At 35.1% G+C, this 16,992-nt stretch overlaps 1 long non-coding RNA gene across 1 annotated transcript in view; it reads right to left on the bottom strand.

Annotated features, from left to right (window-relative positions):
- Positions 1 to 15,493, bottom strand: part of LOC128013974 (uncharacterized) — a 60,595-nt gene extending 45,102 nt beyond the window's left edge. The window contains exons 1-2 of the long non-coding RNA XR_008183470.1: positions 15,423 to 15,493; positions 8,180 to 9,727 (exon numbers count right to left, since the gene is read on the bottom strand). This is a non-coding gene — a long non-coding RNA (uncharacterized LOC128013974). The remainder of the gene's footprint in view (positions 1 to 8,179; positions 9,728 to 15,422) is intronic.
- Between the last annotated feature and the right edge of the window lie 1,499 nt (positions 15,494 to 16,992).

Below are 16,992 nucleotides of genomic sequence, written 5' to 3'. Positions count from 1 at the left end.
TTCAGCATCTTATTTTTACTCGATTTGCTTCAAACTTCATCAGAATAATGTTAAAACACAGCCGATATGAATCTGCTGGGGGAAATTGGATAGCTAAAAATATTGTTGCCGTGGCAACATGTCAAACTGGAATACTTCTCAGGTGATTTTGAGGCATATAACATGCTTAGAATTTCATCAAACTCAGAACACATATCAGTATTTATGATAACTAGACACTGGCAAAAGTTCATAAGAGGGCATGGAAGAGGCACTCTATAGCGCCACCTTTTGTCAAAAGTGGGGGGGTTAGTTTTAGCTACAGACACCAAACTCGGTAAAAAAATTGTTCTTATCAAGACGGACAACTTTCTAATTCACAGTCATCAGCTACGATCAACAGGAAGTCAGCTATTTTGATTTGAATGTGGATTTTTTTTTACATTTAGTTGTGAATTAATGCATACTGCTCAGAGGAGAGTAACACTATACACACCAAACTTTGTCTACATGATGCCAAAACATTTTAAACAACTTAAATTGCCAATGGATTTTGGATAGCTTGAACGGTTTTGTCGTGGTGATTTTTTTTAATGACAGTAAAACTGGAATTATTAATTTTCCTGCATTTTTAAATTCCAAACACTTCAAAACCTTTTTTCATACAGACAAAAAGTCATTCTGAGTAAATATGGATAGTTTCACGACTTTACAACACTGTATGGATAATAGAAAATGAAAAAACTGTCAGACATCTCATATCACTCTGTCCCTCTGTTAGAGTATATGTGCTTCAGACTTCCATTGTCTGAGAGAAATTGCGCCCCTACAGTTACGTGAGAAACACGAGAGATGAATCACCGCTCTGAGCATGAGCATCTGGAATGATGAGCTCAGAAAAAACGAGTTTATTCTTGTTTTATAGCTATTAAAAATAAAGTATTGCAGCGATATCACACAATTCACCAATTAGAACACACCAAGAGCTAAATTAAGATGTTTTTGAACTGTTTGTGTGAAAATGAAATATTTGAGGCTGCCTATATGAAATCACGCCTCCGATCAGCGCGTACAGTGTCGAGCTCAAAACAAACGAATTTATTCTTGTTTAAGAGCTTTTTTAAATAAAATATTACCACAAATGCACACAATAAACCCATTGTAACACAACAAGAGCTAAATGCAGGTGTTTGTGACCCGTTTAAGTGTGCAAGACTATTTGAAAGCGCGACTGGCAGAATAACATATATCTCTCGAGCTGCAGGATTCTGGCTTTCGTCGTACAAACGAACACATCACGGACAAGATTATTTCAAAATAGCTTGGCGAATATAAACGAAAACAGCCACGTGAACGTAAACCGTTGAGAAATATATCTGAAGTGGATCTACTGGATTTGAATATTAAGTGACCGCATATACCAGCTGCTTCTGTCTTCAATTTTAATCTATATAAAAAATGTAATTCATTCATCTTGGCTGCGTTTTTAATGTGTGTACGTATTTATTTATTTATTATTTTGCTCTAACAAGAATTAATCTATATTTAATTAAATCAATTACATTTTATTTTACATTTGATTTGTCCATTTCTGCATCTAAACGCCTAAAAACATAAAACATGCTCTATTATACTATTGTTAGCAATTTCTTTATCGTCCAATTTATCTGGTGTACACACTTTTATTTTCATAATAAACTTGTTTGTTAGATTATACACAGTTACAGTGGTCTATAATAAGCCACTTTTCTGACCTCATGACCCAGTCAGCATTTTTGTACAATGGACAAGTCTTAACTTATCCATTTCTGTATTGCATTTGTGTTTGATATTTCTCATGGGTATTTCATAATTTTCGACTTTACAGTTTGAGTTAAAACTCTTTTTTAGCGCATTCCATCTGCAAAAGAAAACATGCCTAATAATTCTACACACATGAATATAAAGTGTTTTTCTCTTCCAGCTTTCCTGGACTATTGTATAGCACTTATAAATGATTAAATAAAAATAATGGTAGTTATTAAGATTGATATGGTTTGGAATTGGTAAAATGTTCTTGGAAAAAAATCACAATAAAACAATGTTTTAATGTTTAAGTTTGGAATATTAACTGACATGAATGAATGCTATATAAATATTGTTCATGTTAACATAATGTTTATAAATGAAATCTTATTGTAAAGTGTTACTAAAGTTATAAATATATATATATATTATATATATATATATATATATATATATATTGTTCTGTGAATGTAATTTTAAAGTTTAGATGATTCGGATTAACCCTTTAACTGCCATATCCTTTAAAACCTCACTGACAGACGGATATTATGAATGCATGTGCCCGCTGGGCACAGTTTACCTGATGCCACCGGGGTGGCGATGGCATTGGTGGCTTGAGCCCGCCATCGCTGCTTGCAGCTATATTTAGGGCTCAAGCCCGAAGGGGCGAAGAGCCCTATTGTTCTTCTAAGGATTATTAGGGCTCAAGCCCGAAGGGGCGAAGAGCCCTATTGTTCCCCTAAGGATTATTCTTATTATTCTTATTATTATTTTTTTTATTTTTTTTTAAACCTTCCGGGCATTTTTGGGGGCCTTAACATGCTCAAAAACTCTTGAAAATTGGCACACTCATTGGAATCTGCGGCCATCAGGACGCCACAGAGACTGGGACCCGGGCGTGGCACAGGGGCTCTACAGCGCCCCCTGGAACACAGTCAGACACCTTAAACCATAGCTCACACACACTTGCATGTATTTATATGAAACTCAGTACACTTATAGATCTCATTGAGCTGAACAACTTTCGCGCTCTATGTCATAGGCTCCGCCCAACAGGAAGTCAGCTATTCAGGGCTGTTTAAAAAAAGCATGCTCTGGAATTTGAAATACTCCTCTGAGGTTTTCAACTCGTTCGCCACGAAACTCGGTGAACATGATCTCAAGACATTGGGGATGAAAAATTGCGAGGGGATTTTTGATATCTCGAACGGTTTGCTCGTGGCGAGGCTTTGAAATTATGGCGAGAAATAAGAAACAGGAAATGTCTAATAACATCCACATACATTTCCTGAATTTGATCAAACTTCATTGGTTTGTTCGTTGTATGATACTGATCGTATATATGTGACTATTAAGAGTCAACATTATAGCGCCACCAACTGGCAGCAGGAAGTGTGTCATTTTCCAAATGCTTTGAATTCAGCATCTTATTTTTACTCTATTTACTTAAAACTTCATCAGAATAATGACAAAACACGGCCGATGTAAATCTGTTGTGGGGATATTGATATCTGATATAGTGTTGCCATGGCAACGTGTCAAACTTGAATGTTCTGTTTTGGTGAGTTTGAGGCAGACAACAAGCTCAGATTTACATGAAACTCAAAACACATATCAGTATTAGTGATAGCTAGACAATGGCAAAAGCTTTTAAAAGGGCGTGAAGGAGGCACTCTATAGCGCCACCTTTTGTCAAAAGTGGGGGGGTTAGTTTTAGCTACAGACACCAAACTTGGTACATAAATTGTTCTTCTCAAGACGGACAACTTTCTAATTCGCAGTCATAAGCTACGACCAACAGGAAGTTGGCTATTTTGACTTGAATATGGATTTTTGGGAATTTTCTTTTGTGAATTAATGCATACTCCTCCCAGGGGAAGTACACTATACACACCAAACTTTGTCTACATTAAGAAAAACCATTGAGGAACTTAAATTGCGAACGGATTTTGGTTAGCTTGAACGGTTTTGTCGTGGTGAATTTTTGAAATGACAGTAAAAAGGGAAACATTAATTGTCTTGTATGTTTAAATTGCAGCTTCCAAACACTTCAAAGCATTTTTTCATACAAAGATCAAATCATTCTGAGGAAATATGCATAGTTTCACGACTTTACAACACTGTATGGATAAAAGAAAATTAAAAAACTGTCAGACTTCTCAACTGACATGATCTCACTCTGGCCACCCTGTCTGTGTGAGGGAAGGGAGGGGGAGAGGGAGGGGGAGTGTGAGGGGGTTGGTGACTGTGACAGTGTGTGTGGACTGTAGGGAGGGGCTGTCTGGCAGAGAGAGAGAGAGAGAGACCTAATCATCCCTTTAATAATCAGGAAAAAAAAATCTATATTTTAAATTGTTATTGTTTTTGTTGTTGCTAATGGTGGTGTTTTTTCCTTTCATTACAGGTTAAGAAATCTCTTAGGCCTTATCCTTTTCTGACAGTTTTAGGGATTTAAAAACATCCTAAGAACCCTAATTTGTGCTGCAAATAATAATTTCAAACTCATTTGATACTGACCTATGACAACCTGTGACGTGACATGACATTTATTAATCTCATGGATGTAACAGTAAAACTCTTCAACTGACAGATAAAGCTGCAATGCAAGCAAAACTATTTCACAAATGCTTATAGGTCATTAAAATCATTACAAAACACTAATACATTATTTAAGGATTTGGTAACACTGTAAAATAATGTCTAATTTGTTAACATTAGTATATGCAATGGTAACACTTTATAATAATTGCACTCATTAGCTAAGCATTAGTAAATAGTTCATGATTATAAAGCCTTTTCCCTTAATAATAGTCATTATTAAGCAGTAATACATCCATAAATAAATTGTTCTTGGTTTAAAAGCACATATATTACAAAGGAGATTAAAGTCTCAGTTGTCTTATAAAATAAATAAATAAACACAACCCAGTTTGATTCAGAATTCAGAAATATTTATTTCAAGATGCAATAAAAGAAAACTGTACACTTGAATAGCTTTTATGCGATTCTTGAAGGATTAGCATCACCTCCTCTTGTAAGATGGTTTGAGGAATATATCTTCGAGATTGTACCGCTGCTCCCTATATGCATAGTATGCAGTCTTCTTAGGGCACCAACTCCCAGAGGGGGCACCATCCCAGTTGCTCAAAAAAAAAAAAAAAAAAACATGCGCCATTCTCCCATCCGCGCTCGCGACCGCTCACACCTCATGTTTGCGGCTGAATGTTCGTAATTGATGGATGGACATCTATGCCTGGGTATAGGACATCAGCAATCCGGAACAGAGAAAAGAAAACTAAAGAAAATAAAACAGGCATAAAGTTGTCTTGACATTGGAGTTTCTAGAGTCTCAAATTTAGGGCCGGTCTCTAAAGTTACATGTGCTATTGTTAAATAATTTTCTAACGTCAGTAGCATTTGAAGAGAATGACTTACAGTCATAAAAACAACTGTAATTGTTCATCTAGGTGACAGCTATAATACACAATTAAATTGAATGTTTGATATTTATTACAACAAACTGTAAGTCATATGTAAATTATGCTACTTTTTCACATGGGCTCAAATGCAAATTTGAAGCTCAATAGCATTTGAGAAGAAAGACTTGCAGTCATAAAACAATTGTAATGTGTTCATATAGGTGTCAGCTACAATGCACACCTTATACATTTTTTATTAATATTAAAATAAAGTGTTACTAAAGTTATATATATTGGTCTGTGTATGTGATTTCAAAGTCTAGATTGGTCGGATTAACCCTTTAACTGCCGCATCCCTTAAAACTTGATTGTCAGAGGGTTACTGTAAATGCTTATGCCCGCTGGGCACAGTTATCCTGATGCCACCGGGGTGGCGTTGCACTGATGGCTTGAGCCCGACATCGCTGCTTGCAGCTATATTTCTTATTATTTTTTTTATTTTTTATTAAACCTTCCGGGGGTTTTTAGGGGCCTTAACATGCTCAAAAACTCTTGAAAATTGGCACACACATTGGAATCTGCGGCCATCAGGACGCCGCAGAGGCTGGGACCCGGGCGTGGCACAGGGACTCTACAGCGCCCCCTGGAACACCTTCAGAAATCTTGAACCATAGCTCACACAGACTTGCATGTATTTATATGAAACTCAGTACACTTATAGATCTCATTGAGCCGAACAACTTTCACACTTTATGTCATAGGCTCCGCCCAACAGGAAGTCAGCTATTCAGGGCTCTTTAAAAAAAGCATGCTCTGGAATTTGAAATACTCCTCTGAGGTTTTCAACCCGTTCGCCACGAAACTCGGTGAACATGATCTCAAGACATTGGGGATGAAAAATTGCGAGGGGATTTTTGATATCTCAAACGGTTTGCCCGTGGTGAGGCGTTGAAATTATGGCGAGAAATGAGAAACAGGAAATGTCTAATAACGTCCACATACATTTCCTGAATTTGATCAAACTTCATTGGTTTGTTCGTTGTATGATACCGATCGTATATATGTGACTATTAAGAGTCAACGTTATAGCGCCACCAACTGGCAGCAGGAAGTGTGTCATTTTCAAAATGTTTTGAATTCAGCATCTTATTTTTACTCTATTTACTTAAAACTTCATCAGAATAATGACAAAACACGTCCGATGTAAATCTGTTGTGGGGATATTGATATCTAATATGGCATTGCCATGGCAACGTGTCAAACTTGAATGTTCTGTTATGATGAGTTTGAGGCAGACAACAAGCTCAGATTTACATGAAACTCAAAACACATATCAGTATTAGTGATAGCTAGACAATGGCAAAAGCTTTTAAAAGGGCGTGAAGGAGGCACTCTATAGCGCCACCTTTTGTCAAAAGTGGGGGGGTTAGTTTAAGCTACAGACACCAAACTTGGTACATAAATTGTTCTTTTCAAGACGGACAACTTTCTAATTCACAGTCATCAGCTACGACCAACAGGAAGTCGGCTATTTTGATTTGAATATTTAAATTGAGCTCTGATTTAATGCATACTCCTCACAGGAAATGTTCACTATACTCACCAAACTTTGTCTACATGTTGAAAAAACATTGAGGAACTTAAATTGCGAACGGATTTTGGTTAGCTTGAACGGTTTTGTCGTGGTGATTTTTTGAAATGACAGTAAAAAGGGAATCATTAATTGTCTTGTATTTTTAAATTGCAGCTTCCAAACACTTAAAAAAAAATTCATACAGAGATCAAATCATTCTGAGGACATATGCATAGTTTCATGACTTTACAACACTGTATGATTAAAAGAAAATTAAAAAACTGTCAGACATCTCAACTCACTCTGTCCCTCTGTTTGAGAGCAATGTATGTGTGCTGACTGAGTGCATGTGTGTGTGTGAGTGTGTGTGTGTGAGTGGGGGATGGGCATGAGCTGAGTGGCAGACACAATGAGAGAGAGAAAGAGAGAGAGAGAGACTTAATCATCTCTTTAATCACCAGAAAAAAAATGTATTTTAAATTGTTATTTTTTGTTGCTGTTGCTAACATTGCTGTTTTCATTACAGCTTAAGAAATCTCTTAGGCCTTATCCTTTTCTGACAGTTTCAGGAATTAAAAACAAAATTCTAAAAATACTTATTTGTGCTGCAAATAATAATTTCAACTCATTTGATACTGACCTATTCCATCCTGTGACATGACATGTATCTACATTTTTAAAATCTCATGGATGTAACAGTAAAACTGTTCAGTTCACAGATCAAGACTAAGCTTCTTTCACAAATGCTTATAAGTCATTAAAGGATTTAATAACACTGTAAAATAATGTCTAATTTGTTAACATTAGTAAATGCATTGGTAACACTTTATAATAACTGCACTCATTAGTAAATAGTCAGTTTATGATTTATAAAGCCTTGTCCCAATATTAATAATTAGTAGTAAGCAGTTTATAAATACAGCTATAAATAGCTTGTTCTTGGTTTATAAGCACATTTATTAAAAAGGAGAGTAAAGGGTCAGTTATCTTCCTATGAAAAATAAAAAAAAATAAAAATAAACAAACAACAACACAGATTGATACAGAACTCAGATATGTTATTGTGGATTTATGATAAAATCAGCATGTAAAAATGAATTCATATTTCTATGAGAAGACATAAGTAGTTCACACCAAACTTTTTCAACATGATGCTAATATACTGAAGATGTTAAATTTCGAATGGGTTTAGGATACCTTAAATGGTGTGGCCATAGCGATTTATTAAAGTAACATAAAAAAATACAATAGTTATTTTACGATATCTTTAAAATTTTTAATTCCAACTCTTCATAATTTTTTATATACGTAGAAGTCATCATTTGAAGGAAGCACAGTAAGTTTCATAGCTTTATCATTTTCAAGAGCCAGCATGAAATTAAAACTATCATAACTTATAAATCAAGCTTGCAATTCTTAGTACCAATAATGGCCACCAGATGGAGCTATAGGATAACTTTTAAATAATTATTGTAGAAACAAGTATGATTTAAATCATTTATAGAAATCTTTCAAAGAAAAATAATATGAATTTTATGTATTTACTGATAAAATGACCCTCACTTAATTAGAATAACAAGCTGAAGTATTGTGAACTGTATATTAAGAAATAATTCTTTATAGGCTTTATGGACAGATACGTTTTGAGTGACTCTTGAGGGTTCAGCCCCACATCCTCTTTTACCACTGTTTAAAGAATGTATCTTACAGAACAGGTGCGGATGAATTTTGGATAGCTTGAATGGTTTTGTCGTGGTGATTTATTGAAATAACAGTAAAAAAGTAACCAGTAAATGTCTTTTATTTTTTTAAAGTGCAGCTTCTAAACACTTCAAAAAAATGTACACATAGAAGACAAGTCATTCTGAGGAAATATGCATAGTTTCATGACTATACAACACTATATGGATGATAGAAAATTAAAAAACTATCATACATCTGATGTCACTCTGTCCCTCTGTCACTGTGGGTAATGTGTGTGTGTGTGTGTGTGTGTGTGTGTGTGTGTGTGTGTGTATGTGTGTGGGTGTTAAGTGAATTAGGTGTGAAACTATCAGGGAGCATTTAGTCTCCAGTGCCAACATTTTACAGAACTGCCACTTTCCTGGAGTCTCCAGAATTACTCTGTGTCAGGTTCTGAGAGATCTAAGATTCAAAAAAATTATTTGATTAGAATACCATGAAGTATTGTGAAATACTATATATTAAGACTTTATATATAGGCTTTATGAACAGATTAGAGTGACTCGTGAAGGACCAGCACCACCTCCTCTTGTCCGATGGTTTGAGGAATATATCTTCCAGAATTCGGGATTAAGATTTAGGAGCTCATTTTTATTCCACCTCCTTTCCTGAAAGTCTGTCTTGCAGAATTGACTAAAAATTAATCTTCACATTAATTCCTAATTATTTTGCAATTCTTTTTGTCAGTTCTTCTTGACCTGTTTTTTCTTCTTCTTTTCTGACCTCATGACCCAGTCAGCATTTTTTGTACAATGGCCAAGTCTTAACTTATCCATTTCTGTATTGCATTTGTGTTTGATATTTCTCATGGGCTTTACAGTTTGAGTTAAAACTCTTTTTTAGCGCATTTCATCTGTAAAAGAAAACATGCCCAATAATTCTGCACACATGAATATAAGGAGTTTTTCTCTTCCAGCTTTCCTGGACTATTGTATAGCACTCATAAATGATTAAATAAAAAATAATGGTAGTTATTAAGATTAATATGGTTTGGAATTGGTAAAATGTGCTTGGAAAAAAATCACAATAAAACAATGTTTTAATGTTTAAGTTTGGAATATTAACTGACATGAATGAATGCTATATAAATATTGTTCATGTTAACATAATGTTTAGAAATGAAATATTATTGTAAAGTGTCACTAAAGTTATATATATTGTTCTGTGAATGTGATTTTAAAGTCTTGATGATTCTGATTAACCCTTTAACTGCCTTATCCTTTAAAACCTCACTGCCAGAGAGAGAGAGAGAGAGAGAGAGAGAGAGAGACCTAATCATCCCTTTAATAATCAGGAAAAAAAAAATCTGTATTTTAAATTGTTATTGTTTTTGTTGTTGCTAATGGTGGTGTTTTTTCCTTTCATTACAGGTTAAGAAATCTCTTAGGCCTTATCCTTTTCTGACAGTTTTAGGGATTTAAAAACATCCTAAGAATCCTTATTTGTGCTTCAAATAATAATTTCAAACTCATTTGATACTGACCTATGACAACCTGTGACGTGACATGACATTTATTAATCTCATGGATGTAACAGTAAAACTCTTCAACTGACAGATAAAGCTGCAATGCAAGCAAAACTATTTCACAAATGCTTATAGGTCATTAAAATCATTACAAAACACTAATAATTTATTTAAGGATTTGGTAACACTGTAAAATAATGTCTAATTTGTTAACATTAGTAAATGCATTGGTAACACTTTATAATAACTGCACTCATTAGCTAAGCATTAGTAAATAGTTCATGATTATAAAGCCTTTTCCCTTAATAATAGTCATTATTAAGCAGTAATACATCTATAAATAAATTGTTCTTGGTTTAAAAGCACATATATTACAAAATAGATTAAAGTCTCAGTTGTCTTATAAAATAAATGAATAAACACAACCCAGTTTGATTCAGAATTCAGAAATATTTATTTCAAGATGCAATAAAAGGAAACTGTACACTTAAATAGGTTTTGAGCGATTCATGAAGGACTAGCATCACCTTCTCTTGTACGATGGTTTGAGGAATATATCTTCCAGATAGTACTGCTGCTCCCTATATGCAGAGTATGCAGTCTTCGTAGGGCACCAACTCCCAGAGGGGGCACCATCCCAGTTGCTCAAAAAAAAAAAAAAATATGCGCCATTCTCCCATCTGTGCTCGCGACCGCTCACACCTCATGTTTGCGGCTGAATGTTCGTAATTGATGGATGGACATCTATGCCTGGGTATAGGACATCAGCAATCCGGCACAGAGAAAAGAAATATAAAGAAAAAAAACAGGCATAAAGTTGTCTTGACATTGGACATTCGAGAGTCTCAAATTTAGGGCCGGTCTCTAAAGTTACATGTGATATTGTTATACACTTTTCTAACGTCAGTAGCATTTGAAGAGAATGACTTACAGTCATAAAAACAACTGTAATTTTTCATCTAGGTGACAGCTATAATGCACAATTAATTTGAATGTTTCATATTTATTACAACAAACTGTAAGTCATATGTAAATTATGCTACTTTTTCACATGGGCTCAAATGCAAATTTGAAGCTCAATAGCATTTGAGAAGATAGACTTGCAGTCATAAAACAATTATAATGTGTTCATATAGGTGTCAGCTACAATGCACACCTTATACATTTTTTATAAATATAAAAATAAAGTGTTACTAAAGTTATATATATATTGTTCTGTGTATGTGATTTCAAAGTCTAGATTGGTCGGATTAACACTTTAACTGCCGCATCCCTTAAAACTTGATTGTCAGAGGGTTACTGTAAATTCTTATGCCCGCTGGGCACAGTTTTCCCGATGCCACCGGGGTGGCGTTGCACTGATGGCTTGAGCCCGACATCGCTGCTTGCAGCTATATTTAGGGCTCAAGCCCGAAGGGGCGAAGAGCCCTATTGTTCTTCTAAGGATTATTCTTATTATTTTTTTTATTTTTTATTTAACCTTCCGGGGGTTTTTAGGGGCCTTAACATGCTCAAAAACTCTTGAAAATTGGCACACACATTGGAATCTGCGGCCATCAGGACGCCGCAGAGGCTGGGACCCGGGCGTGGCACAGGGACTCTACAGCGCCCCCTGGAACACCTTCAGAAATCTTGAACCATAGCTCACACAGACTTGCATGTATTTATATGAAACTCGGTACACTTATAGATCTCATTGAGCCGAACAACTTTCACACTTTATGTCATAGGCTCCGCCCAACAGGAAGTCAGCTATTCAGGGCTGTTTAAAAAAAGCATGCTCTGGAATTTGAAATACTCCTCTGAGGTTTTCAACCCGTTCGCCACGAAACTCACTGAACATGATCTCAAGACATTGGGGACGAAAAATTGCGAGGGGATTTTTGATATCTTGAACGGTTTGCCCGTAGCGAGGCGTGGAAATTATGGCGAGAAATGAGAAACAGGAAATGTCTAATAACATCCACATACATTTCCTGAATTTTATCAAACTTCATTGGTTTGTTTGTTGTATGATACCGATCGTATATATGTGACTATTAAGAGTCAACGTTATAGCGCCACCAACTGGCAGCAGGAAGTGAGTCATTTTCAAAATGTTTTGAATTCAGCATCTTATTTTTACTCGATTTACTTAAAACTTCATCAGAATAATGACAAAACACGGCCGATGTAAATCTGTTGTGGGGATATTGATATCTGATATGGCGTTGCCATGGCAACGTGTCAAACTTGAATGTTCTGTTATGATGAGTTTGAGGCAGACACCAACCTCAGATTTACATGAAACTAAAAACACATATCAGTATTAGTGATAGCTAGACAATGGGAAAAGCTTTTAAAAGGGCGTGAAGGAGGCATGCTATAGCGCCACCTTTTGTCAAAAGTGGGGGGTTTAGTTTTAGCTACAGACACCAAACTTGGTACATAAATTGTTCTTATCAAGACGGACAACTTTCTAATTCACAGTCATCAGCTACGACCAACAGGAAGTCGGCTATTTTGATTTGAATATTTAAATTGAGCTCTGATTTAATGCATTCTCCTCAGAGGAAATGTTCACTATACTCACCAAACTTTGTCTACATGTTGAAAAAACATTGAGGAACTTAAATTGCGAACGGATGTTGGTTAGCTTGAACCGTTTTGTCGTGGTGATTTTTTGAAATGACAGTAAAAAGGGAATCATTAATTGTCTTGTATTTTTAAATTGCAGCTTCCAAACACTTAAAAAAAAATTCATACAGAGATCAAATCATTCTGAGGACATATGCATAGTTTCATGACCTTACAACACTGTATGATTAAAAGAAAATAAAAAAAAACTGTCAGTCATCTCAACTCACTCTGTCCCTCTGTTTGAGCAATGTATGTGTGCTGACTGAGTGCATGTGTGTGTGTGAGTGTGTGTGTGTGAGTGGGGGATGGGCATGAGCTGAGTGGCAGACACAATGAGAGAGAGAGACTTAATCATCTCTTTAATCACCAGAAAAAAAAAGTATTTTAAATTTTTATTTTTTGTTGCTGTTGCTAACATTGCTGTTTTCATTACAGCTTAAGAAATCTCTTAGGCCTTATCCTTTTCTGACAGTTTCAGGAATTAAAAACAAAATTCTAAAAATACTTATTTGTGCTGCAAATAATAATTTCAACTCATTTGATACTGACCTATTCCATCCTGTGACATGACATGTATCTACATTTTTAAAATCTCATGGATGTAACAGTAAAACTGTTCAGTTCACAGATCAAGACTAAGCTTCTTTCACAAATGCTTATAAGTCATTAAAGGATTTAATAACACTGTAAAATAATGTCTAATTTGTTAACATTTGTAAATGCATTGGTAACACTTCATAATAACTGCACTCATTAGTAAATAGTCAGTTTATGCTTTATAAAGCCTTGTCCCAATATTAATAGTCAGTAGTAAGCAGTTTATAAATACAGCTATAAATAGCTTGTTCTTGGTTTATAAGCACATTTATTAAAAAGGAGAGTAATCTTTTCAGTTATCTTCCTATGAAAAATAAAAAAAATAAAAATAAACAAACAACAACACAGATTGATACAGAACTCAGAAATTTTATTGTGGATTTATGATAAAATCAGCATGTAAAAATGAATTCATACTCCTCCGAGAAGACATAAGTAGTTCACACCAAACTTTTTCAACATGATGCTAATATACTGAAGATGTTAAATTGCGAATGGGTTTAGGATACCTTAAATGGTGTGGCCATAGCGATTTATTAAAGTAACATAAAAAAATACAATAGTTATTTTACGATATCTTTAAAATTTTTCATTTCAACTCTTCATAATTTTTTATATATGTAGAAGTCATCATTTGAAGGAAGCACAGTAAGTTTCATAGCTTTATCATTTTCAAGAGCCAGCATAAAATTAAAACTATCATAACTTATAAATCAAGCTTGCAATTCTTAGTACCAATAATGGCCACCAGATGGAGCTATAGGATTACTTTTAAATAATTATTGTAGAAACGAGTATAATTTAAATCATTTATAGAAATCTTTCAAAGAAAAATAATATGAATTTTATGTATTTACTGATAAAATGACCCTCACTTAATTAGAATAACAAGCTGAAGTATTGTGAACTGTATATTAAGAAATAATTCTTTATAGGCTTTATGGACAGATAAGTTTTGAGTGACTCTTGAAGGTTCAGCCCCACATCCTCTTTTACCACTGTTTAAAGAATTTATCTTACAGAACAGGTGCGAATGAATTTTGGATAGCTTGAATGGTTTTGTCGTGGTGATTTATTGAAATAACAGTAAAAAAGTAACCAGTAAATGTCTTTTTATTTTTTTAAAGTGCAGCTTCTAAACACTTCAAAAAAATGTACACATAGAAGACAAGTCATTCTGAGGAAATATGCATAGTTTCATGACTATACAACACTATATGGATGATAGAAAATTAAAAAACTATCAAACATCTGATGTAACTCTGTCCCTCTGTCACTGTGGGTAATGTGTGTGTGTGTGTGTGTAAGTGAATTAGGTGTGAAACTATCAGGGAGCATTTAGTCTCCAGCGCCAACATTTTACAGAACTGCCACTTTCCTGGAGTCTCCAGAATTACTCTGTGTCAGGTTCTGAGAGATCTAAGATTCAAAAAAATGATTTAATTAGAATATCATGAAGTATTGTGAAATACTATATATTAAGACTTTATATATAGGCTTTATGAACAGATTAGAGTGACTCGTGAAGGACCAGCACCACCTCCTCTTGTCCGATGGTTTGAGGAATATATCTTCCAGAATCCGGGATTAAGATTTAGGACCTCTTTTTTATTCCACCTCCTTTCCTGAAAGTCTGTCTTGCAGAATTGACTAAAAATTAATCTTCACATTAATTCCTAATTATTTTGCAATTCTTTTTGTCAGTTCTTCTTGACCTGTTTTTTTCTTCTTCTTTTCTGACCTCATGACCCAGTCAGCATTTTTTGTACAATGGCCAAGTCTTAACTTATCAATTTCTGTATTGCATTTGTGTTTGATATTTCTCACAGGCTTTACAGAGTTAAAACTCTTTTTTAGCGCATTTCATCTGTAAAAGAAAACATGCCCAATAATTCTGCACACATGAATATAAGGAGTTTTTCTCTTCCAGCTTTCCTGGACTATTGTATAGCACTCATAAATGATTAAATAAAAAATAATGGTAGTTATTAAGATTGATATGGTTTGGAATTGGTAAAATGTGCTTGGAAAAAAATCACAATAAAACAATGTTTTAATGTTTAAGTTTGGAATATTAACTGACATGAATGAATGCTATATAAATATTGTTCATGTTAACATAATGTTTAGAAATGAAATATTATTGTAAAGTGTCACTAAAGTTATATATATTGTTCTGTGAATGTGATTTTAAAGTCTTGATGATTCGGATTAACCCTTTAACTGCCATATCCTTTAAAACCTCACTGCCAGAGGGATATTGTGAATGCATGTGCCCGCTGGGCACAGTTTACCTGATGCCACCGGGGTGGCTTGAGCCCGCCATCGCTGCTTGCAGCTATATTTCTTCTTCTTATTATTTTTTTTATTTTTTATTAAACCTTCCGGGGGTTTTTGGGGGCCTTAACATGCTCAAAAACTCTTGAAAATTGGCACACACATTGGAATCTGCGGCCATCAGGACGCTGCAGAGGCTGGGACCCGGGCGTGGCACAGGGGCTCTACAGCGCCCCCTGGAACACCGTCAGAAATCTTGAACCATAGCTCACACACACTTGCATGTATTTATATGAAACTCGGTACACTTATAGATCTCATTGAGCCGAACAACTTTCACACTTTATGTCATAGGCTCCGCCCAACAGGAAGTCAGCTATTCAGGGCTGTTTAAAAAAAGCATGCTCTGGAATTTGAAATACTCCTCTGAGGTTTTCAACCCGTTCGCCACGAAACTCTGTGAACATGATCTCAAGACATTGGGGATGAAAAATTGCGAGGGGATTTTTGATATCTCGAACGGTTTGCCCGTGGCGAGGCGTGGAAATTATGGCTAGAAATGAGAAACAGGAAATGTCTAATAACATCCACATACATTTCCTGAATTTGATCAAACTTCATTGGTTTGTTCGTTGTATGATATCGATCGTATATATGTGACTATTAAGAGTCAACATTATAGCGCCACCAACTGGCAGCAGGAAATGTGTCATTTTCCAAATGCTTTGAATTCAGCATCTTATTTTTACTCTATTTACTTAAAACTTCATCAGAATAATGACAAAACATGGACGATGTAAATCTGTTGTGGGGATATTGATATCTGATATAGTGTTGCCATGGCAACGTGTCAAACTTGAATGTTCTGTTATGGTGAGTTTGAGGCAGACAACAAGCTCAGATTTACATGAAACTCAAAACACATATCAGTATTAGTGATAGCTAGACAATGACAAAAGCTTTTAAAAGGGCGTGAAGGAGGCACTCTATAGCGCCACCTTTTGTCAAAAGTGGGGGGGTTAGTTTTAGCTACAGACACCAAACTTGGTACATAAATTGTTCTTTTCAAGACGGACAACTTTCTAATTCACAGTCATCAGCTACGACCAACAGGAAGTCGGCTATTTTGATTTGAATATTTAAATTGAGCTCTGATTTAATGCATACTCCTCACAGGAAATGTTCACTATACTCGCCAAACTTTGTCTACATGTTGAAAAAACATTGAGGAACTTAAATTGCGAACGGATTTTGGTTAGCTTGAACGGTTTTGTCGTGGTGATTTTTTGAAATGACAGTAAAAAGGGAATCATTAATTGTCTTGTATTTTTAAATTGCAGCTTCCAAACACTTAAAAAAAAAATTCATACAGAGATCAAATCATTCTGAGGACATATGCATAGTTTCATGACTTTACAACACTGTATGATTAAAAGAAAATTAAAAAACTGTCAGACATCTCAAATCACTCTGTCCCTCTGTTTGAGGAATGTCTGTGTGCTGGCTGACTGAGTGTGTGTGTGTGTCTGTGTGTC

Source organism: Carassius gibelio, chromosome B25 (assembly GCF_023724105.1).
Source record: "Carassius gibelio isolate Cgi1373 ecotype wild population from Czech Republic chromosome B25, carGib1.2-hapl.c, whole genome shotgun sequence".
NCBI classification, from domain to species: domain Eukaryota; kingdom Metazoa; phylum Chordata; class Actinopteri; order Cypriniformes; family Cyprinidae; genus Carassius; species Carassius gibelio.
Note: the sequence above shows the minus strand (reverse complement) of the source record. Positions and strands in the feature narration are given on the sequence as shown.